Source organism: Dipodomys ordii, unplaced genomic scaffold, assembly GCF_000151885.1.
Source record: "Dipodomys ordii isolate 6190 unplaced genomic scaffold, Dord_2.0 Scaffold1, whole genome shotgun sequence".
Taxonomy (NCBI): domain Eukaryota; kingdom Metazoa; phylum Chordata; class Mammalia; order Rodentia; family Heteromyidae; genus Dipodomys; species Dipodomys ordii.
Genome location: NW_012267217.1, coordinates 59,057,880 through 59,082,331, shown reverse-complemented (window position 1 = coordinate 59,082,331; position 24,452 = coordinate 59,057,880). Strand labels below are relative to the sequence as shown.

Below are 24,452 nucleotides of genomic sequence, written 5' to 3'. Positions count from 1 at the left end.
GCACTGACTTGTGGGATTGCCCTCCTGTTCCGTTCCCTTTAGATCAGAGATGGGGTGTGTGTGTGCGGAATTTGGAAACAAAAGCCACCCAATTCCTCCCATCCCTTCCACCACCAATTATAAATATGTTTTCAAGCCTGCATTAGAAGAACCTCACTGAACATCCATTGAAACTCCTTCATGTGATTTCTTTGTCCATCCTTTTCTGTGGTACTATAAGGTAGACTTTGAAAGGGCAGAGAGCTTCTGGCTTCTAATTCCTCAAGCAAGAGAAGTGGTCTGCTAGTGGTGATTCTGTAGCTAGCATTAGTTTAAAAGTTTCGCCAAGATGTGTGAGTACCACTGTCTTAATATTTAACTTACTCTTCTCTTCCCTCGAGAGGTAGGCCAGTCTTTGTGTAGTCATTTCACAGGGCATCTTGTTCAATTCACCGATACTACCTGTCTCTTTTTGTTTTGTGCTGACACCTCCCCAAGCCACCCCCTTTTCTCAAGACACATTCTAGTTCTGGCTCTGGCTTCCCTCCAGCCCTTGGCTGCAGCTCTGTCTATGGATTTGTTCTCACCGGGTGCTTTTGCCTGGTGTTCCCCCTCTCACCCCCCGTCACCCCGCTCCAGGTAGCAAAAGAAGATATAAGAACTCAGAGTTTCTAGTCTTTCATAATATTAGATACAAAAATGACTACTGACTGGGAGCTTGCTATATGCCATAATCCAAGTGGAAAGTATTCTGTGTATTATCTGTTTCCTTTAACTTCACATTGACCCCATGCAATGGGTATGCTATCCTTTGACACAGTAGAAAACATGGAAAATGAGGATGAGCAGCTTACCTAAAGTCATAGAGAAAAGGCTGTAGAAACTGGTGGTTGGTGGCTCACACCTGTAATCCTGACTACTCAGGAGGCTAACATCTGAGGATCTCAGTTCAAAGCCAGCTTAGGCAGAAAACTCTGTGAGACTTTTACCTCCAATAAACTACTCAAAAAAAAAAACAAAAAAAAATGGGAGTGGCACTGTGGCTCAAGTGGTAGAGTGCTCTCCTTGAACAAAAGAAGCTCAGGGGACAGCTCCCAGGACTGGGGGGGGGGAGAGGGGGAGAGGGGGAGAGGGAGGGAGGGAAAGAGAGAAGGAGAGAGGAGGAGAGAAAAGGAAAGAAAAGGAAAGAAAAGGAAAGAGGGAGAGAGAACCAACTCCTTCCCTTCAAACTTTCAGTTAAACAAAATTATCATTCTTTAAAAGCACAGTAACCATTGTGATAGGTCTATCTTCATTCTCAAAATAACATTTCTTGGGGATGAATTTACTACATTATATTTTGGGACTCAAAGTTGAATACAAGATGCTTGCTGGTCACTCCAGTGGTGACAGTTGAAAGGTGACACACATGACTGCTTTATGACAAGCAGCTCTTGTAGATGCATTGAGTCCAGTACAGCCTCCTCTAGATGTTAGTGAGATTGTCACGGGAAAGTCTCCTGAGCTTGAGCTTGGCTTTCCAAGGTATGATTGGTTGGAAGTGTTCTCTTGTAGGCCTAACAAAAACAAAAACAGAAAAACAAAAAACAAAGGGAAGGAGGGCAATCAGGACCACATGGCAAAAATACCAATTGGTTCCTTTCAAAAAGGCTTGTTCAGTTCAGTAGATGTTTCTTGCATTACCAAATTCTTCCAAAAAGTCAGCCACAACCATATTATCGGGGACTCTGGCTAAAGCTTGTGGTGAGTAGGAAATAGATTAAACACAGGTTTTCCCATTTCTCCAGCTGCCAAAAATGATGTCAGTGGCATTAATGGGTCCTACCTCAGCCCCGTGTACATCCAGCGCTGTCTCTGAACATGCTCTGTTTGTGGGCCCTTATAGATAAAAAGGATGACGGCTGAGCCAACAGTTGGGTAGCTAGCTGGACAATCACCCAAGTGCACAATCAGGCCCTTACTTTGTAAGAGCAGGGAGAGGGCGGGGAATGAGAAGTCTATTTAGTGGTACAGACAAGAACTAAAGGCAGTAGCCATACGGGGTGCCTGATTTCCTTTCATCTAATAACAGAAATGGTTTTGCAAACACCTTTTTACCCTGTATACCACATTGTAAGTGCAGTTATGATGTAATTGTAAGTCTTTTGGTTTGTAGCAAAGCCAGACTTATAAAACCTGCATTACAAAGTAAACAAAACCCAAACCCCTAAAACTGACATGATAGTGCAGTATAAAACCCCAGAACTGGAATGTGATTTCTGTAGTGCAGAAATAGCTCTCCTGAGTACGGATGACTTCCTGGCAAACAGCACCCATGGCTAGACCTGAAACACATGGGGCGAAGGGGAGGAGGGAGTCTTTTCCTAAGTCCTGCTTTTTGGTCATATATCACGTTGGTGAAAGACACCTTGAAGATGCTTCATGTTTTCTCCAGGAAGAGAATGGGAATGCTTTTCTGCCATTAGTCTCATCTGCTTTGTCGGCATGCTCCTGTTCATTAAAAGAATGGAGAATAAACTCAAGTGGATATTTTTTTTTTGGTTTCATTTTTTTGAATGCTTTTTGAGATTTCCTTAAATATCAACAGAATTCTTTGTGTGTATTGTGCCAGTACTGGGGCTTGAACTCAGAGCCTCAAGGTTTCTTGGCTTCTTCGTTCAAGACTGATGCTCTCCCAGCTGACATACACCTCCACTTCTGGCTTTCTGCTAGTTAATCAGAGATCAGAGTCTCCTGGACTTTTCTGCCCAGGCTGGATTCCAACCAGGATCCTCAGATCTCAGTGCCACAAGCGTGAACTACCAGGGCTCAGCTGCCACAGAATACTCTTCATTGAGAATATTCTTTGAGAATTCCATGTTATTGTCATTTTAATTTTATCTTCCCATGTAGAAATGATTCTAGAACCTCCTTCTATCTTATCTAGCTGGGAAAGGAGGAGTGCACAGTGTTGACAGCGTTAACTCTGGTAAGCCACAGCAGGAGTTGACAGGCCTGATGGCTGCCACCTTGGTCATTCCTGCCCTTCTTCCTTTTAATAATACATATGCCTTTCTTCCTTGGTGGTCTCCTGAAGTCACTAGTCTTGCCAGAAGGTCTTTGATTGGAACAAAAGGAGAGCTGGGGCAATGTTGGCCCCTCACATGTTGGCAGCTCTGCCTGGCCTTCCTTCCTTGGCAACCCAGATCCAAGAAGGCCTGGCCAGCAACCTTGTTATTTTCACCAGCCCTCTCCATCTCCCATGTGACATGTGCCAGGCAAGAGTATTATTTAAGCTCTGGCTTTGGCTGGTTGGTTAACCTTAGCTGTTTAAGACTCTGAAACCAAGTCTTTCCAGTGCAATCCTGGCCTGTCTTAAAAGAAGTGGTTTTACTCTTCTTTAACTGAAAACGCTTTCAACTCTCAACAGCAAGTAGCATCTATCCTGACTTACTCGCGCTAGGTTAGTCTTCATTGGGTTTTCTTTATTTACTTTGGTGGTGGCAGTCTAGAGGCTTTGACACCGAGAGTTTTCCCATCACTTCCTTCTCCTTGTGTGAAGCTTGAGGCTTGCCACCACTCTTCCAACTGACCCTTGTAAAGAGTGAAAAAGACTCTCATGTGTCCCACACTTTGGAAGCTCTCTGGATTTGACTTTTTCAAGTGGATGGCTGCCATGGTGAGCACAGCTGATTGTGTTCGGCTTGTCATTTCACCCGGGCCGCCAACCACAAAACTCCTGTAATAAGGATTTGACAGGCTATCAAATACAGCTGTGATTTTTTTTAAAATTTTTTTAATGTTCTTATTATTTCTTATTATTTTACTTAAAATTAGTTTAATTTGTGATGCAAATGTTAACATAGAAATATACTCACCCACTAGGAGAACTGTGAAGGCACTAGAGTGTGGTAAATCTTTGTGTTGAAATCAGTTTGTTAGGTTCATTTAGCAGTTTTGCAAACAACAACAAAAAAAACCCCAATAATTTTGCAATATCTTGTCAGGTGCTCTGTTCGTGTGCCAACATTCTAGGAGATGTGGTCAGGTGTGATTTTTCAATCAGTGATGCAGCTGGGTGCTGGTGGCTCATCCCTGTAATCTCAGCTGTTTGGGAGTTGAGGTCTGAGGATCACAGTTCAAAGCTAGCCTGGGCAGAAAAGTGCATGAGATTCTCTTTTCAATTAACCAGCAGAAAGGCTGGATGGAAGTTTGCATGATAGAGTATCAGCCATGTGCATAACAACTAAGCACGAACATGAGGCTCTGAGTTCTAGCTCCAGTACTTGCACACACACACACACACACACACACACAAATTACATTAGTGATGCCACCAGTTAACAGCAGCAGTGTCAGTGAGGTCCTAAAGTCACGAATCATGGTGGTGGTGATGGTATGCAGTTGGATGTAAAACTGCGTAAAGTGAGAACTTAACAGACCTGAGGAGACAGAATTGAGGGAGGGGCTGCTGCCTGCCCATGTCTTACAAGGCACAGAACTACCCCTCCAGCCATCTCTGGCCTTCATGTTGCTCTGTCTCTCCCTTCTCCCTTTCCAGTCAAAAGGATCTTTTTTCTCTGAGGAATCCTTCTTCCCCTTTGGTTCTTCCCGTGTGTGCCATCACCTTTAAGGATTTAGGCTTTTAGAAACTAAAGCCAAAAAGTCAGAGATGTTCCTTACTTTCCAACTATATATAGTGAGTTGAAAAAATGGGGAAAGAACTTACTAGAAAGGCTTAAAAATGGGTTATCATTTCACATAGCTTCTCAACACAGATTTTTGAGAATAAGAAAGATCTAGGAGTGATTTGAAGTTATTTTCCGCTCCTCTTAAGACAAGTGTGGCACTGGCTTCATGCCTGTAATCCTAGCTTACTCAGGAGACTAAAATCCAGAGAGGATCGCAGTTCAAAGCCAGCCTGGGCAGAGAATTTGATGAGACTCCTGAAATTCACCAGCAAAAAGACAGGCTATAGGTGTGGTCAAGTGGTCGAGTGCCATCTGTGAGCAAGAAAGCCAAAGAATCGTGCAAGAACTTGAGTTTAAGCCCTGGTACTAGCTCTTCACTTAAAAAAAAAAAAGAAAACATTAAATGAAAAATTGTAAAAGTCAGATGTTCCCAGTATATAATGAAATTAGAAACATTACAGAATAGGGAGTATCCTTGAGGTCTAGGAATCACAATGTTTATCCCTTCTTTACATTTTCCTGTATTTTATACATTTTCTATATTATACTCAGGATATTTTTTTGAAAAATAACAACACAGCTATTTATGATAAATGAAAGAGAAATATGTTGTTTTGACACATTCCTTTAAGTGGAGGGGTTTAATTTATATGAATTTTTCTAGTGAAATCTACAATGTGAGATTTCACACAATGCTCTCTATTGAAGAAAAGTGATTGCAGTAGTCATTTTTTTAAAAGCAGGAGGAATTCTGACAGCCAAGCTACCTACACTATTTCCCTCTCCTCCCCTAGTAAGTGTAGAAATTTCTAGCAGTGCCCTGATCAGATAGTTATTGCTTCGTTGCACTTGACTCAACAAATTAGCCAGAAGTTTCAAAACACTTGTAGATACCAGCAGAAAACACTTGTCAATAGTTTTGACTAAAAAATGTCCTGCTGACACTGTATAGAACCTTCCATTGCAATTAGATCTTCACTCTGAGCTGCTTTCAGCTTCCATAGTCGAAATGGACCAGTCGGCTGAGACAAAGTAAAAGAATGCAAAAGCCTTATTTATTTTCCAGCTCTAGCAGACCTAGTTTCAGTGGGTCGAGTCCAGATGTAAATTCTTCTGGATGCAATATTGTAATAATCCATAGGCCTCAAGTAGCACTGCTCAAGTGTTGACTTATTTGATAATGCTTTAAAAATTACATTTTTCATTACTGGCAACAGGATCAGGTAGATTTTATCTGACAGGAAGATACACACAGAAGGAGCCAGGAGATCTGGAGTGGTGATGAAATTTAGTGAAAATGCAATTTCCTGCTACTAAGTCTTGTGACAGGTACATGGTATTTGTGGGTTCGGAAGTGGCTCCCCAGTGATAAGGCTTTGGCAGAATATCACCAGTTGGTATTTGCACAGTATTTCCTCTTAAAGAAATGTTTGGGTTTTCATATCCAGTTTTTCCATAGTACTGATGAGTTTTTTAAAATTATTTTTTGTATTAAAGCAGTGCTGCCATATTTGCTGCATGTAATCGGTGTCTGGTAACTAAGGATGTTGGATATAAAGTACGTGGAATGGGCATTATGTCGGCCATCTTTTTCTGGTGCTTATTGCTGTACTTTATCATTCATTGCATTTGTCTTTGTCACTCACAGATATTTATTGAGGTGCGTGAGTGCAGGGTCCCAAAGGGCTATTGCTTCTTTAATCCTCTTTCAAATATCTTCTGCTATTACAAAATCTCTGAATATAGATCTTAGTCCATCTTACGTGCATGGCTTTAGTCAAGCTCAGCTTGTCTCGATTGGAAAAGCATGTAGAGGCAGGGCTATGGGAAGGCACACAGCAGTTCTTCAGAAAGTGTGTGGCAGAGTTTGTCTATCAAGTTATTAGATTTCCTTTCCAACCACCTCGTCATAAGAACACTTGTGAAAAGCTGTTTTGGGGGCTTGAAGGAGATGACATTGCTCAAGGTTTATTGTATTCATATCCTGCTTTGTTGAAAGCTAACCCCTTTGTACAGCTACTTAAAAATATATTTTTTTAAACCCACAACATTCCAAAACGTGGAGGCTCTTTGTTTTTAGGGAAGACCTCACCAGCAACCATAGTCCTGTTTAATCAGCCTCTTTATTTGCCATATTTGGTTCTGAAAGCTTTTCAGGCTGTTTCCAAAGATCAAATGAGCCCTTCAAGGGCTAAGACTGGCTGCTATAGAGACCATTGAAAAGAATACACACTCAAGGCTGAGAATCCAGTCGCAAGAAAGAAATAGGAATTTGAGAAGGCATTCCAGAAATGCTGGGAACAATGGCTGCAGCCCTCAAGGTGGCCACTGGGAAAGACAGCCCTCAACCAGGCATGCGTGTTAAAAACAATCAATCTGTATCCTTGCTGCATAGCTAGATTTGGTGTACACCAGTGTATAAAGGCAGACGGGTGTGAACTTCCAACTTTTCTCTGTACATTTTCCTGGGCTTCTGTTGTTAGTAACCTTCTGCAGTTCTTACCTCTCCTACCACCATTGTCCCTACTCATTTTCCACAGACACCTTAAGTCTATGCTGACAATTGGTAGTGTTTATGGCTGAAGTGTGTTTTGATTTGGATTTTTGATAAAGAGTTTTTAACGGGAGTGCCTATAACAAACGTAGCTTCTCAGGAGATTCAGATCTGAGGATTGAAGTTCAAAGCCAGCCTGGGCAGAAAAATCCTTAAGATTGAAAAAGAGCCGGGTGGTAAAGTGCCAGCAATGGGTGAAAAAGCTAAGCAAGCGATCCTAAGCTCAAGACTCAATACTGGCACACACCCACAAAAGTTGTATACTAAGACTTTAGCAGGAAGGTATGTGGTGAGTTGATAGAGGTGATATGCCCTTTCACTCTTTGTGTTTTTCACATTCTTATGGACAATTACAAGCAAAGCAATAGATTTTAGTGCCTAGTGAGCCCATATTTTTGGCTCCCTCATAAAGCCCCCAGTCTCTGCCTGGTGCATCCACACAGGTTGGCACATGTGATGATAAAAACCTGGTATGGACTGTTCGGACTGTTCTTGTCCTAAACTGTTCACTCCAGCCCTCTGGCCAAGAGCAAGATATGGAAGGAAAAACGTACTGCCTGTCCTTTGCATTTTCTCCATTGTGTGTGTGGCAATTCTCTGCCACAAATCCTTTAATCCCATTGGCTTTCCTGCCTTAATTTAAGTCCCAGACCTAGGAAGCTATATTCAGGTATATACTGCTCCTAGAGTAAGAATGTTCTGATAGGAGTTAAAGAAAACTTGGAAGGAAATCAGAGTTGTGGGACTCCTGTTCTGGGCTGTTTGTTGGAAAGAAGGGTTTGCCTTGGTTTGCCTTGCATTCTTGGAGATGACAGGAAAGAAATCTGTTTCACTATTTCTCTGGCAATTAAAGGGACAAGCCTCTCTCTCTCTCTCATATGTGTTCGCATTCACCTCCATAGTAAGTATTTATTAGTAATTCTTTATGTTTGTGGGTTTTTTTTCTTTCCTTTTCTTTCTGTTTTTAACGTAGCCTTTAGAAGCAGAGTTAATTTTTTGAGTGTGTGCCACTTCTTCAGCTCAAACTCAGGGCCTGTACACTATCTCTGAGCTTCTTCTGCTCAAGGCTAACACTCTACTACTTGAGCCACAGCTCCACTTGGTAGCTTCTTTTGGTATTTATAAGAGTCTCACAGACTTTCCTATCTGGGCTGGCTTTGAAGTGCAGTCCTCAGATCTTAGTCTCCTGAGTAGCTAGGATGACAGGCCTGAGCCACCAATGCCCAGCAAGATTTTTTTAAAAAAAATAGAGCTTTCACAAAACCAGAGTCATATTTGATAATCTAGGACTTCCTTGAAAGTCATCGTGTAAATAGTGAAAGCTAATGGTTCCAAATCATCATCAAAGCCCTTCAAGAGAGAAAGGCCACATTTAGTGACAACATATAAGTATAACTCCAAACTGAGGAGACGGAGGCAGGAGGGTCACAACTTCCTGAATACCCTGGGGTACATAATGAGGCGCTAAAAAAAATGGAGGAGAGGAGGATAAAAGGAGCAAAAGAGAAAGAGAAGAAAGAGAGAGAAGACAAGGAAGGACTAAGGGAGAAAAAGAGGAAGGAGGCAGGAGAGGAGAGGAAGAGACAGAGAGACACAGAGACAGAGAGACAGGCAGAGACAGCCAGAAAAATAGAGAGAGGGAGGGAGGGAGTGTTGGTCCACACTTATGTTTGGGAATCTTAGAAAATATGCTATCCTTGTATCTTATGTACCTGTTGATCATATTTGAAAACATTTCCTTAAAGTCCCTGTAATTCAAGACCCCTGGCCTATCAGTTAAGGTTTCTCACCATTTACTAAACCTGGATCTGTAGACTCAACTCCTCATGCTCCTCTATATTCCTGGAATCCTATGAATCTCCTTGCTTGGCCAGTCTGTGTCTGGCCTCTCATCCCTCAGGCCTTATGTGTACCTTGTCTTCAATGGAAATGTGCTGTGTTCCCATCATCTATTTGTGGAGTACCTGCTTTGTGGAATAATAGAATCTTTATTCTACATTCGCTAATGATTCCTTGTCTTTACATTCGAGCCACCTGTGTCAGCAAGGGGCTTTCCTAATATTTTTAGTTAGAAGAATAGCTTTCCTCCTGTGCATCTGTCAGTAAATTCATCTGTCTGCTTTACATTCTGTTTATGGACTTTGCTTGCCTTTCTAGGCTTGCTTGAAGGCAAAGCTTATAGCCGGATTAACTTTGAACTCTCTGTAGTACTTAATGCAGCCATTCAACAAGTATTTATGATGATCTACTCTGTGCTGCTCAGTGTATTCTATAAATACTGATAGGCATAGATTCACTTTTTTTTTTTTTTGCCAGTACTGGGGCTTGAACTCAGGGCCTGGGCACTGTCCCTGAGCTGCTTTTGCTCAAGGGTAGCGCTCTACCTCTTGCGCCACAGCACCACTTCCAGCTTTTTCAGTGTATGTGGTGCTGAGGAATTGAACCCAGGGCTTCATGCATGCAAGGTGAGCACTCTACCACTGAGCCACCTTCCCAGCCCCACATAGATTCAATTTTGAGTGCATGAAAAATTGGGACCACTGAAGAACTAGCTAATGTAATCCTTAAAAGCAAAAGATGGGTTTTGAGGTTGGAAAAGGGTCTCCTCTCTGAAGGAGAATTGTGGATAATGCCTTTTCAGTTCTGTCTTCCTGAGTTCAAAGAAGAAATGCTGTACTTTTGTTTAGATAACTTGCTTCTATTAGATCTAAATCTGAATTGCTTTGCTTTATTATTTAATGACTCACTAGTCTCTTTGCTTTGGGATTCCTTTTACATCTAACTTCTGATGACAAACAATGTCATATCAAAAGTTGATTTTAGCTGGGCACTGGTAGATCACACCTATAATCCTAGCTGCACAGCAGGCTCAAAACCAACCCAGGCAGAAAGTCTGAGAGATTCATCTCCAACGAATCAGCAAACAGTTGGAAGTCAAGGTGTAGCTCAAATGGTAGAGCGCCAGGCTCAAAGTAGAGTTTGAGGCCATGAGTTCAAGCACCAGTACCTCAACATGCTACACACACACACACACACACACACACACACACACACACAATAGATTTCATATTTTGTAAGCTTAAGCTCCATAATTTCAAATACTAAAACCTGCAGTTGATTTTTAACCGAAAGATTGAGCCCACGTTGACTGTAATCTGTTTATTATATTTTATAGTTGTTTTACACAGTAACTATAATGTACATATTTGATTCAATCATAACCCCAAAGAATATCATATTTATTTGTTGCCAAACCTCTGAAATGTCTAGGTCGCAATGATTTGTTTACTGGTTTATTATTGACTACTTTTAGTTTATGATTGCTTTAGACTTAACATTTTGAAAGAAAAGAAAAAGCAAATTAAAATGGTTTGCTGAGTTTATTTAGATCCATACAACTTGTCGATTCCAGCCTGTCTGATACTGCCTTTCTTTACAAGGAGGATTCCCAAATTGTGATTGCATGTGACAATTTCTCTTCTTTTCCCCCTTTCCAGAATGAAGACCTAAACAACCTCAGCAAATCCTGCTTTAACTCATGGGTACCCGGACTCTTAACTATTTCATGATTCACAACCAGGACCTCACCTCTTCCTCTCCGTAGATGGTACGATGCATCCATTTCAGTTTGTTTACTTTCTATAATCCTCAGGAGTTCATGGACGGAACTGCACATTCTATATTGTGCCAAGCAAAAAAACCCAGAAACACACACACACAACAAAAACCACCATCACCAACAAAAACAACAACAAAAGCACTGTGATACCGGAACAATGAGTCTGCATCAACTTCATCTTGAACCTTATGAACTTAGCTGGCCACGATGAGCTGACATGCCCACTGCAATGCTGTGGGGGAATGAGTTAAACTCTCATTGCAGTTACGAGATCAATTTTATCTGCTGCTGAAACTGCTCCATAAAACACCATTGTAAATTATTTCATACAGAACTGTTCACGTTGAGTGGAGAAAGTATTGGATATTTAACATAGGTTTTGATTTACATGTCTAATTTTTTTTAATGAAAATGTAACTTCTCTTATAGCACATCTGTTGGGTTTTTTTTTTTTTGCCTTCTTTTTTGGATGTGGGATTGAGGTATACAATGTTCTGTTGTAAAGAAGAGTGGAGCAAATGCTTAGAACAAATCAGAAAAGCATAGAAGAGGGTCTGACCCTTGTTTTAAGACTGTAATTCAGAAAAGTAATATACTAAGAATCATAGTGCCATAGACGCTTCTCAATTGTATAGTTCTATTTGCTGATACTATCTCCTGTAATATAAAGTTGATGTTGAGCTGAGTTCTTTATAAGAATTAATCTTAATTTTGTATTTTTTTTTCCTGTAAGACAATAGATCATGTTAACTAAACTGAAGAAGGATATATTCTACTGGGGTATTTTCAAGTGTCAGTTTAAAATCAGTAGTTGAATGGAAGCAGAATTATAAGAAAAGGAAATGACAGTCTTCCATTCATTATATATACTGTACAGAAGAGAGACATGGTTGGTCCCTTTACATACAAAGCTCTCTTTGGAATGAACAATGTAGGTGTTTGTAAATTCTGGGAATGTCTTTCTATTCACAATACATTACATACCGTTAATTTCTTCTCCTCCCCATCTATCACCATTCTGTAAGCTTCCTGCTCCATCTCTATTTTTTTTTCTGTGTACATGTTATGGTATTTCATATCCTTCGTTGTCTTGAGAAGGATGTTAAGAGAAGCAAGTTCTTGCTAAGCAGAAATTAAAATCCCAATTTTTTTTTCTTTAAATCATGGCCAGGGCTACATGTCACTTTCCTTAAGACCCTCATCTCTTGTGTCTTGACAACTTCCAGTGTTACATGATTTGACTAAATGTAAGTGGTTCATTTGCCCTGATGAGTGCTGGGCCTATTCGTGATGAGTTACTAAAACCACAAATGTGCAGAGAGCACAGGAGAGCATGATGATCCCCTATTGGGAGATGTAGCCAGCACAGCAAGTGTTATTCCTCTTCTTGTTTGCAAAGTGTAGGCACCTTGGAATTTTCCCTTGTGGAACCAAAATGGCCATGAACACAGCTTCACGTTATTAACCTGTAGAATGTTCAATCATTCTGCCAGGAAACTTCCTAAAGGTTAAGTGAATGAATGCAAATATCAGGCTCCCTCTGAGCCAGTGTGAGCGGTATAGCAGACATTGCCAGCCCTGCTTGTAGAAGGAGCAATATTTTATTTCTGGGAAGAGTTGAGCTCCCTGGGTGGGGCTGCAGGGAAGGAGCTGCTGCCTCATTGCTGGTTGGGGACCCCTGCTCTATTCAGAAGGGTGTGAATGGACACACTGCTAAGGCCCGTGTTACTGCTCATTGAACCAGATGGCATGTACCTCACAGACTGTTGTACAATGTTCATTGTTGCCGGTCTTAATCATTTGCATGCTCATCAGTTTCTAAGATAAATAGGTCTATAGTCATAAGAATCCATTGTTTCCAAGAAAACCTGCTGAATTCCATCATTCCCTATTTGTGGAGAACCCCACCAATTTGAAAAAAATCTGCTCTGAAAGTTGTTTCTTACACTTGGGTTAAAAAAAGAGAGAGAATTTCATAGTCTAAATCTCTTTTCATTTTTCAAACATCCTACTTTGTTCTCTTGTTTGAGTAAGAAGAAAGCAAGGCAGTTTTCTTTTTCTTTCTGGTTGTAATTTTTTTTAAAGAAACTAGACTTTGAATACATCTTACCAAGATACCTCTGAATGTGGGATTATCAACGTATTTTGGGTGAGGAAAGAAATGAACAGACTGGAAAATCCATCTCTTGGTCTCTGACTTTTTTTGTTGAGTCAAATAGCACGAAGGTGGAAATTCATATTTAAGCTGCTCTAGAAGTACCTGATCTGGGTTTAATGACAATATCAAACTTTACTGACTTTAAACTGGAAGTTACTGGTACTCAAGCCAAAGCCCAAGCTCTGGCTACTTGAAGGGTTTACTTTAAGCACATCAGCTGCTAAGTTCTTGTGTTCAGTTCCTTTTGAAGAAAGTTGGCTTTTATGCATTTCTGAGTATTTGTAGGCCAGGCAAGGGCTTACATCCATGGAGCTTCTAGTGGCCTCTAGTTAACCTAGAAGTTAGTGGCTTTTTCTTCATGAACCCAGCCTTTCACAGTGTTCTGAGAGACTTAAGTGGAATTTTAAAGTTCTCCTTTGTTTTAAAAAAAATGCTTCCTGGCTTTGATGTCTTCATTTTGGGAAAAATGAACCAGCTGGGGGTGAGGAGAACCCATTAATGATCAACCACTTGAATCAATAATGACAAATCAGTACTGATGTTAGATTTGTGGCTAGTTCTTGCTGACTTTCAAAGGTCAGGGACTCCCTTGAATAATCTAGTAACTGTACAAATGGGTCTACTCAAAATCATCTAGCCAGAGTAGAGATTTTTTAACCTTTCTTTCCCTGGCTTTTATCTTCAACCCATCTTTTAAATGTGTGACAAGTAATTAAGTAACTATGTTTCTGTACTGTAAGGAACAATATTCTACGGTACCGAGCATCTGCTTTATTTAATGTCACATCCTGTAGGCAATATTCTGTGTAGCTGGGAACTCATTTACTACAGGTTGAAAGATGGGGAGGAGGCACCCCATCCACAGACAGTAAGAGCCATGACTTGTGGGTTACAGTGATCCTTTCTATTTGACTTACATTGCTTTGGCAGAATTCTGTAGGTTAGATCAGCACACAAGAAGAGTCTCAGACAAGGAGGTTCTCAAACCACACACTGGAATTCGCACCTTCACCAGGGAGACGGGGACCTCTGGAAAGGCATTTGAAGGAGAATGAGTGGAAATCAAATAAGAAATGGCTTCATTTGCAGTGAGTAGACAGGAGTTTTAGAGTTCTCAAGACAAGGTGACTGTTAGGAAGAAGTGATGTCTTATACATATATATATATGGAGTGTGGAAAACATAGAAGCATGCCCTTCTGGGAATGCAAGGAAGCACAGCCTTGTTGATACAAACAGCTGGACCTCTATTCAGACTGAGGGTAGTGATGAAGAACAAACACAACCTTTCTGTGGTTTGCTAGACTGAAGGGTTAGACACTGGTACCGTTGGTCATTTCTAATGCCAAGATCTTCAAGGTCCTCCCATACTTCTTTAAGTCGGTGTCTCCTAAGTGTGGACCAGCAGGTATGTGGGTATCTCTCACTGCTTATAATTAGAGCATGAAATTTGATGCTAGGAGAGGTTGAATGATGTTAGAAGTGTTTGGCTCTACTCATAGGAGTTTGCCATTAATAAAGAGCTTATAATTAGGCAGTGTGATTAGAAACGTGTGACAGATGGAGAATTGTCTTCCTTTCCTAGCTTGTTGATGACTTGGCATTCATGATATATGTCACCAAGAGATCGGTGTGATAGTCTTTTTGCCACTGATCTCGTATTCAAATCTCTCTGTACTTTTGCTCATTTCCCCAGTGTAAAACATTATATGCCATATCATAGGACAATTTCACTATACAGGAAAGGATGTTTGTATTTGTGTGGACATTTTTAATGCTGTTTTTTTTTTCTCCTTTTTAGAACTTTGTCATTGGCCTAAGAATGTAGTTCCCAGAACAATTTTTCTTATAAAGTATTTTCCTTACACCTCTTTGGCTACAGGGTGGGCCAAATGATCTCCATATATATTTTCATTTATTGTGTGTGCCGTTTGGTTTATCATCTTAAGATGGTGGTGCTGCCGATGGTGCTACTTCATCTGTGTACAAAAGACCAATGCATGGTCTGTATTGCTACCAAAACATTTACTGTATATATGTGTATAACGTATGTATTATGTATATATGTAATGGGTACCAGGCCAGGTTGATGTTTTTTATTTAGAAGTGTTTCACTTTTCCAAGTTTTCTTATAGTGTTATGCTTGTTTTTGATTTTAACTTTCCTGATTCTGACTGGTACTTAGAATTGTAGTGTCTTCATCGTTAATTAAAGAAAACTGTCTAAATGGATGTTTGTGACCCTTAATTTCTTTAATTACAAGATGTGAACCAGAAACTGGTACTGGGTTGGGTAAGAACAATGTACAATGTTTAATGTTCTTTCATAAGTGATTATGAAACAAAGATTTACCTCTGCCTGTCCATCTTTCCCTCTACTCATGGTTAAGTGTATAAGGAAAAAGACCCCTGAAAATATTTTCAGCTGTCTTTCATGATAATGGTATAAAGAGAGAAGGAAACAGAAAGTAAAAACAAAAATAAGAAATTCTGTTCTTGGTGGAGAGATTGGTGTTGCATTGACCTGCAGAAGAGCGTATTGTTAACACATTTCCTAGGTTAAAACACAGAGACTAAGCCTGAGAGCTGTTTCTAACCAGTTCCCAGAGGAGGTCAGTGCTACTAATTCTGGCCAGCTGATAACACCAAGTATGAGGGCATAGATAGGATATGCCTTACCATCATTATTGTTAGCATCATTTAGGCAGTTTTCAAACACATCAATCACCAGGACAACTCTGGAGATGCTGCTTTAATTGTCCTGGGGGTGAAGACTGGACATCAGTTGTTAACATTGATTTTGAGGCCCCTGGGTTGATTCCAGCATGAGGTCAGACATGAAAACCACTGCTGGGAATCATTGTCCAAACTTGTCTGATAAACAACCTAACAATATGTATTTTTTCAGCAAGTGACTCTTCTGGTAGGCAAGTTTGGGGAAACCTAGAGATTTTGGCTTGTATCACCAGTAGAAAGGGTAGTACCACCTAGAGATTTGTACATCATTCACCACATTGCCAATGTAGAAGCAGCATGCCTCTCTGCCTGCTTCCTGAGCTTTCTTGTTTTCACAACTTGAGCAAAGACAAATGGTTTATCCTATTTTGTATTAAGAACAACTCCCGTTACTGAATATTTTGGAAACAGATTCAAGGTTAACGTTTTACAATTTATTTTTATATGAGCATGGTGCTCCACCACAGAGAGCAACAAGACTGCCTTTTCTATCCTTATTTGGTACACGGGCTAGAGGTAGCTTCTTTTTGCCTGGCAATGTAATTGATATTTTCATTGTCTAGAAGCAGCATGCAACATGATTTAATAAATGCTTGAAGTCACTACTTGATCTTCGGTTTATATCACCTCCTTCGATTTCCATTTAAAAACAGACAAACTATCACTGATTCTTCCCTCCTTATGGCACTGCAGAGCAAACATTACTCTGTCCCCTATTGAAATTACATGTGAACATCACTAATTAGTATTAATTTAAGGGGAAGTCTAGTTGGAATGAATGAATCGGGTAATTTATAGCATAATTGTCTTATTACCTCTACATACACATAGAAATGAGCTATTGCAAGTAAAACATACATAAAAGACCTTTGAGAATTAATAGCCAAGGAGAATTTGTAATTACCTCAATGCTGCGATTATATACACTGTCAACATTAGTTCTGCATTTGTTGTAGGCTAGCCATCAGGGTCAACATTAATTTTCTGTGTTATCCTTCCAGCTACCTACATGTATACCAGGAGTCTGTCTGGTTACAGGTTATCAGGGGTAGAATGGCTTCTCACCCCAGGCTCTTAATGAGGAGGGCTTCTGTTCCCATCAACACCATTGCAAGTCTCTGGTTTCAAAGTACTTAAAGAAATACATACCCTATAAATTAAAGACACCGATGGGCTAGGTGTGTAGGTCGCTGGTTGAGCACTGGTCCAGCCTGCAAAAAGCCCTAGGATCGAGACCTAGCATCACAAACAAACAAAAATCACTGATTCCAGCTGCCTTATGCTATAAATTTGCTGAGCAAACATGATCTCACCTAATGCTGCAGGTAAGGCTCTGTCCAGCTTGTAATTTCCACCCTTCAAGATAGTAAGATCTTGTTCCATTTATTTCCATTCTCTATCTTCGTGTCCAGTTCAGTCATGTCAAGAACAGTTTCTGGCTTCTCTCTGTTTTACTTACTCAGTAATACCTTTTCAGCAACAGAATAGACGTGCCCAGATTTATCATAGGAACACATAATAACAGTAGGTTAAAGGTAAAAGCCACATGAAATCCAAACAGCTTGTGTATTGAGGCATTAGATTTTGACATCTCTCTCCAAGAAGCCCTTGTACATCGAAATTATGAATGCTTTGTTAGGGGTATTGAGTAGACACATGACCAAGATGGCCAACAAGGGCAGAACCCCTGGCGAGGCAGATGCCTGGGTACCACCTGGTGTAGAAAATGGATTCTCAGCTGGCCAGTGAGTGCTGGCAGCTCACAATACAGGTCTCCTCTCTGATAGACACCATGCTTTTCAGAGCTTGGTTCAAGCACACGACAACCGAACTTCTGAAGAGTTTACAAATACATGCTTGACAAAACCACAGGAAATAATAATAAAAAAATTGGTTTCTATCGTATTTACATCCAGGGTAACCTGTACCCTAACTTTGGTGGAATATGTTATTAGAGTTCAATAGATTTGTTTCCTCTCTGTATAAGTTACTCCAAAGCTCCAAATCTGTAGGATCAAAGTCCCCAGATTATAACTGAGTGAAGAATTGGTGTAGGTAGAGTTTCTACTGCTTATGAAAACCAAACTGGTTATTGAGCATCAATCATTAAGATTGGTGGACATTTGTAAAGAAATAGCAAAAGACATTAGATAAATTTTGTATATATATATATATAATTATATTTACATTTATTTTTCATATAGCAGTACAAGGCCATATATACACACACACAAATGAAAATAGAAGTCTATGTCCCTCAATGAAGTTATAGTGCATCTGGTAGCATTTTGAGTCATTTTTAATTTTTTTACAGTGTTTATATTTACTTTCACAATGACTCACATTTATATGAAAAACATTAAAGTATTACAAAAATTTAAAAGGGGTTAAATGAGGAATCCTCATCTAACCTCAGTGAATCCTCATAATCTAACTGTACCATGATGTATAAATCTACAAATTGAGTTTGGCAACCTATAGTGTCAGGCCAAGTGAAATTGTAGCCTTTTTTTTTTTCAATAAGATTTCAGTGGAATATATGTGCTCATTCCCTTACATATTGTCTAAGCCAGTGTCCTAAAAAATAAAATATATATTGCCTCAAAATGCTTGGTGGCCTCTGCCATAGATATTTTTCAGACAGATAATTGGGCTCTCAGGCAAAGTACCTTGCTATGAGCTCTTTCAATTCTCCAGGAACTGCTAGAATAGCAGGACTTCAATAAAGTCTATGGTCAGTGAACAGGCATTTATTTTGTTCCTTTCCTTTTCTAACTAGCAATCAATACAGTGCTGTTGTGGCAGATACTGAATCTCTGTTGCCACGATTATATCACTGTTGGATAGAGTTCATGATCATTTATTAATCTCCATGCAGTTGATTGTTGAAGAGCCAAAAGAACTCCTTTAAAACAAGTTTTATCTACAAACACTTAAATGCTATTTTACAATTTGGCAAGCAGAACTGGAATAAACAGAGCTTGGAGGATTTTTTTTTAATCAGTACTTTGATTTTTCTAAGTTCAAAAACAAAAACAGACAAAAGAAGAGAAGTAAGTTAAGGAGGGTTTTTTCCAAATAGAATTTATTTTAAGAGAGAGAGAAAGAAAGAGGGAGTGGGAGAGGGAGAGAGAGAGGGAGGGAAGGAGAGAGGGAAGGAAGGAAAGAGAGACTATCCAAAGGAAGTTGAAAGTAGATTGGAGGGTCTTGGATACCAGGACTTCAATAAAGACTAGAGACAATGAACAGGGTTTCTTATTTTTCATTCTCTTTTTCTAACTAGCAATTAATACAGTAAAATGGATGCATGCCAGGAGCACTGATTCTGTCCAGGAAGACAAAGATAAAATACTGGACTTAAAAAAACTATTGCTCTAATTGGAGTCATTAGGTAAAATAAAAAGGTACTTCCTTAGTGTGTTCATCATCAGATCTCCGTATTCACGCATCACACCCTCAATATCACCGAAGAGTAGTTATATTCTCATCGTGAGATTTGCCATATAATGAAATCCCTGCTCTTTGAAGTTGCCTTATTAGTTCTAGAAATGCTCTCGGATTTTGACTTGTCTAGACTCGTTTTCTAGATAAGGAAACTGGATTCCTTTTCTACTTCTTTAAATTCATATTGATACCATGGGTATTAAAATGAATTCCATGACAGTTTCAAGGTCCCCTCCCCGCCAGTTTTTGGGTACTCTCCTGGGCCCAGTTTGCAGTGTATGAAAGCATATCCTGGAGATTTGTTGAAGTCAACCTGGGGGTCCAGCTAGGTGGAAAAGGGAAGACAGGTACCCCACTGAAAGAAGATGCTAACAAAGTTTCCAAAGGCTGGAATGAGCAGAGCCAAGCAGTCGGGCAACACACCCAAAGACTAGAAAAGCAGTCTACAAAATCATGATTTTAATGCTGGATGGTATCTGTTGTCATTCTCACTTATGAGTTTAGAGGTCTTTTTTGGACCAGATATAGTGACAATCCACCCCCAGCTCACATTTATTTGAGCATTTGCTATGAGCCTGTCCCTGGTCATGGACCGGGTTATGGGATCTCCTTTCATCTCAAAGGTTTATGCATACCAGGATGCAATTTTGCCGACTAAACAGACCAAGGTGTAGAAGGTTACCCAGATGGTTAGCAGAATTCCAGAACAGCTCCCTTAATCATTGAAAGACATGGGGAATGAAACAAAACCCCACATCCTTTGAAATCCTGGTACACATTCATGACATTGGGCTGGCAGAAAATGCCATGTAGAATTTCTTCCATGGCTGTTTCAATACTCTAGGCATAGCCTTTTACCTCTTCTCAGCCTCTCGCCATCAGATCCAACTTTCCTTTCTAGTACTTTCAAGGGCATCTAGCTCAATCTAGTTAATGCTCAATTCTGTTTTTTAAAATGTATTGATTTTAGAAAGGAGACGTACAGAGGAATTACAATTGCATGAGTCAGGTGATGGGTAAATCTCCTTTTGGTACAGTGTCTTCCCGTCCCTCACTCCCTCATCATAGTATCCAGTGAGCTCCACTGCACTTTTTCAAGCTTTAATCCTGGAGTTTTGTGCCCCCCCCCCCCGCTTCCAAAGATATACATACGAATAAACAATGTGTAAAGAAAAGAAAACAGAAACATCAACAACAACAACAAAAAAGAGATCTCTTCTTTCCATATCTTGGCATTAGTTTTGATATATGTATATATTTATATTTTATAAATATAAAGAACCATATAAGCATTGGGCCTTTGTGTTTCTCCCCTAAGAGTACTCTCTTTTGGTCTCACTGTGCATGAATGTCTAGAATCCTGCATAATTTATCATATCCCAGTGTATTTTGGACCTAACTTCTTCATATCAGAGAAAACACACACCATTTGTCTCTCTGAGCTTGGCTTACCTCACTTAATATGATTTGTCCTAGGTCCACCCACTTCCTTGCAAATGACATATTATTCTTTCGAACGAAAGCTCAATTCTTAATGAAGGGGTCCCCTCCCAAGACCCCACCTGAGCTAAATGTAGTTTTCTGCCTGTTCTTCATAGAAAACCCCCACAGAACTCACTCAACCCATCCATACAAACCCCTCACCCTATCCCCTGTGACCCCACACCACCCATAGTGATTTTTGTGTGTGTGTGTGTCCGTTGTGGGCTTGAACTCTGGTTCTGGACACTGTCCCTCAACTCTTCAACTCAAGGCTAGCACTCTACCACTTAAGCCACAGCACCACTTCCAGTTTTCTGGTGGTTTATTGGAGATAAGAGTCTCACAGACTTTCTTGCCTGGCCTGGCTTTGAACCATGATCCTCAGATCCTGAGTAGCTAGGATTACAGGCGTGAGCCACCGGCGCCCGGCTCTCCTTAGTGATAAACATACACAATTCAAGGGGGAAAATGTTAATGGCTTATCTAAAACAGTCATTTAAAAAAAACACCAGTATCTTCATTGAATTTTACATCCTCTTTTTATTCCCACCACACACTAACTCTTCTAAGTCAGCAGGATCCCATGCCCCACATGTGGAAGAAAAAAACAAAAGTCCAAATCTGGTTTGCTTCATCTGTTGAAAAACAAAATCAGTTTGGCTGAGCTCAACAAACTCCTTCCTGAGTGGAGTGACTCTCCTATTTTTCTTTGCAGAAATGTGTGGCAGATGGGAATCGGATGGGAAATATTTCTTTGCATGACCGTGTGAAAACTTCAGCTTTCATCTCTGCCTTGCTGTGAACTCACCGTGTGATTCAGCAAAGCAGTTTTTTTCCCCCTGGCCCTCCACCCCATGTTTATAAGAAAGAGATGAGTGTTATCTGATCTTAACCTGGGCTCAGAAATTTGCCAACACCAGCCCCCTTCCCCCACACCAAATCAAAGGCACTGCCTTTCATGGGTGTAGCTGTGTGCAGTTTTATTCCCCCCTGGGAAAGAGGAATTCCAGTGGATTCACTACAAGTTCTGTGACTACAAAGAGATGATTGCTTACAATAATCCAACATTATGATTTTTAATATTCCCTAGCAGATTTTATGGAATAAATGACTGGCCAAAGCTAGGGAAAAATAGGTCAGCAAAGTCCATTCTACTTTCCCCCCCCTCTTTAATGCTACAGATTGGTGGAGGGTGGGTTCTCCTTCTTGCCAAGACCTCCGCGGGACTCGATCTTTCTGGAATAGAGAAGACACAGCTGATAAGCTATTTTCCACCCAGAAGTATAATGAAGTAATGCATTAGCTCCCACAGCATTTGCTTACATAAGAGAACCCTAGCCCAGAAGGAAGAAAATACATTTTAGTTAAAAGGAACTGAATGTGGTAGGTGCCAGTGTTTTAGTGATTGAATCAGGCCACATTTAGCACTTTATAGGTATGAGGAGGTTTGAAAGTGAGGGTGATGGGCTCTCTGTTTTCAGGTATGTAATTACAAAGATAACTTTTCTTTGAAAATGACATCAAATGTGCCTATCTGCTAAATGAAAATGGCTTCTAGATTTTCGGACCAATTTTACTTCTGCATAAATTCAGTAAGTTGCACTTGGTATCACCATCGATTGCGTAGGGTGGAATTCCCCATTGGGGTGATCGTCCCCAGCCCAACCTGGGTCCGTACCCCTCTTCTGACACCTCCAAAGTCATCTTCGGGAGGTGAGTGTGTTTTCCACAGGTACAAGGACACCTGGCTCTGATCTCCTTGGAGATGAACCTTGCTTACTTACATTAGCAGTGGAAGAACTAAAGCAGGATAAAGCAGGGAAGGAATTGATGAAGTTCCTTCTGGCTGAGGAACAGCTCCTACTTGTTTTATTAATGCCTATTTGGTGTTTTACTTCTCCTATCCCAGCCACAGAGATGGGCTTCATGATACAATAAAACCCTCAGCCAAAATACATCTTTTTGGAGATTACAAGAAATTTGGGGGAAAAAAATTCTAAGAAAAAAAACTGTATTTCAAGTGAGAAGATGGCCATTAAGTGCAAGGGCTCTAAAAATGTTGGGACAAGAAAAAGATCTTGACCACAGATGACCATGAAATTGAAATCTGCCAAGTATCTATTTCCCCCACCTCTGCTCTGGGAGGGTTGATTGGTTAAAGAGAGATACGTTTTGAATGATAGAAGGAGTAACATTGATAAAGATGCATTGTATACCTGGATTGATGCATTGAATTGAAACCCCTGTGTATAGCTACTTAAATACAATTTTAAAAGATTAAAATAAAAAGAGAGCTTTTATTCTAGAACAGAGTTTTGGCATTGGAATTAGACTGTCGTAGGCCAACTTGGAAATTCCATGAAGTAGATGAGACCATGGGAAAATTGCTTAATTTCTTGGAGCAACCGTTTAGCCATCCGTAGAAGGGGATATAACACTTACTATGCAGAATTCGATTAGCATTAGACCCTGCCACCCGGTGCAAAACGTTTGGAATAGTGCTTCACCCCACCTGGTAGCAGTATGGTATCGTCATCAGATTTGAACTGAATTCTAAGCACCCTTACAAGGATTGAGCACAATCTCTTGCTTCCTACCCTACAGTTCGCTCTACCTTTTCTAACTGTGAAGTCTAAAAGACCTTAATAGGAGGAATGATTCTTTGTTTGAAGTCCTCAGCCCTGCCTTTCGGGTAGAAACATTGTGTACTCAAGGAAAGTTTGAAATGAAGCCGTAGATGGGATCTTGAGATTCATGGCACTGCTTCTCAGAAATGTACTCATGAAACTTTCTGAGCACGAAACTGGCCCCAGGAGGAAACTGGATGTCAAGCATAACAAACAAGCCAGCTCCTTCTGCTTTTCATTCCAACTACCACATTACCTCCTCGAGACAGGTGTTGCAGCTAGAAATGCTCATCCAAGCCAGACTTAGTAACCTTTAAGTTGGAGGCATATATGGTCCCTGAGTATCACTCTCACACTTCTTGCTCATCTAAACACTACTGATTCTTTCTGAAGTTCTAACACTTTTCTTTCTTTCTTTCTTTCTTTTAATTGTCAGTCCTGAGGACTGAACTCAGAGCCTGGGCACTGTCCCTGAGCTTTTTTTCTATAGGCAAGCACTCTACCACGTTGAGCTATAGCTCTCCCTTGGGTTTCTCAGTGGTTTATTGGAGAAGAATGTCACAGAACTTTCTTGCCCTGGGCTGGCTTTGATCCGTGATCCTCAGATCTCAGCCTCCTGATTGACTAGGATTACAGGTATGAGCCACCATCTCCCTGCTTTCCAGCACTCTTTCGAAGAGGTTGGCCCATTAGCCAATCTCCTCTGCATCATTTGGCTTGAGTTCAAATTAGTTTCAGACTGAAGAGCAACATTTTTATTGCAAACTATTTAAGAATGAACTGTGGTTTAGGCTCTCGTTCTACCATCGTGGTTTTGAACTCCTGGAAGGAATGTGTCCAGAGAAACCCTGCGAAGCTGCATGTTAATAATCGTATGCTATAAAGGGAAGGGCCTATGGAAGGCAGGAGTTGGAGTCCCTGAGGCTGGCTGTGTCTCACAGGCCTGCTCGCTGCCCCTCTCATCTTGCTCCTTACCTTCTACCTCCTTAGGTTTCTCTTTCCCACCATTTTTGTTCTAGGCCAGCCTTCCAAGGTGTTATTTGGGGGTTTCCTATGGGAACACCAACTTTGTTTCTCTCCTCTTACCAAGGATGTGTGAGGACTTTCCTGCTAGTTATGTAAAGGTGTCAGGAACACCGTGTGTCTGGATTTAACCCCTTACATTTTCTGGAGATGCTTCGTTCAT

The 24,452-nt window shown here is 40.5% G+C and overlaps 1 protein-coding gene across 1 annotated transcript in view; it reads left to right on the top strand.

Annotated features, from left to right (window-relative positions):
- Positions 1-15,209, top strand: part of Irs1 (insulin receptor substrate 1) — a 56,670-nt gene extending 41,461 nt beyond the window's left edge. Inside the window, exon 2 of the mRNA XM_013011991.1 lies at positions 10,701-15,209. The gene's annotated coding sequence lies outside the window, so the exon portion shown is untranslated. The remainder of the gene's footprint in view (positions 1-10,700) is intronic.
- The last annotated feature ends 9,243 nt before the right edge of the window (positions 15,210-24,452 follow it).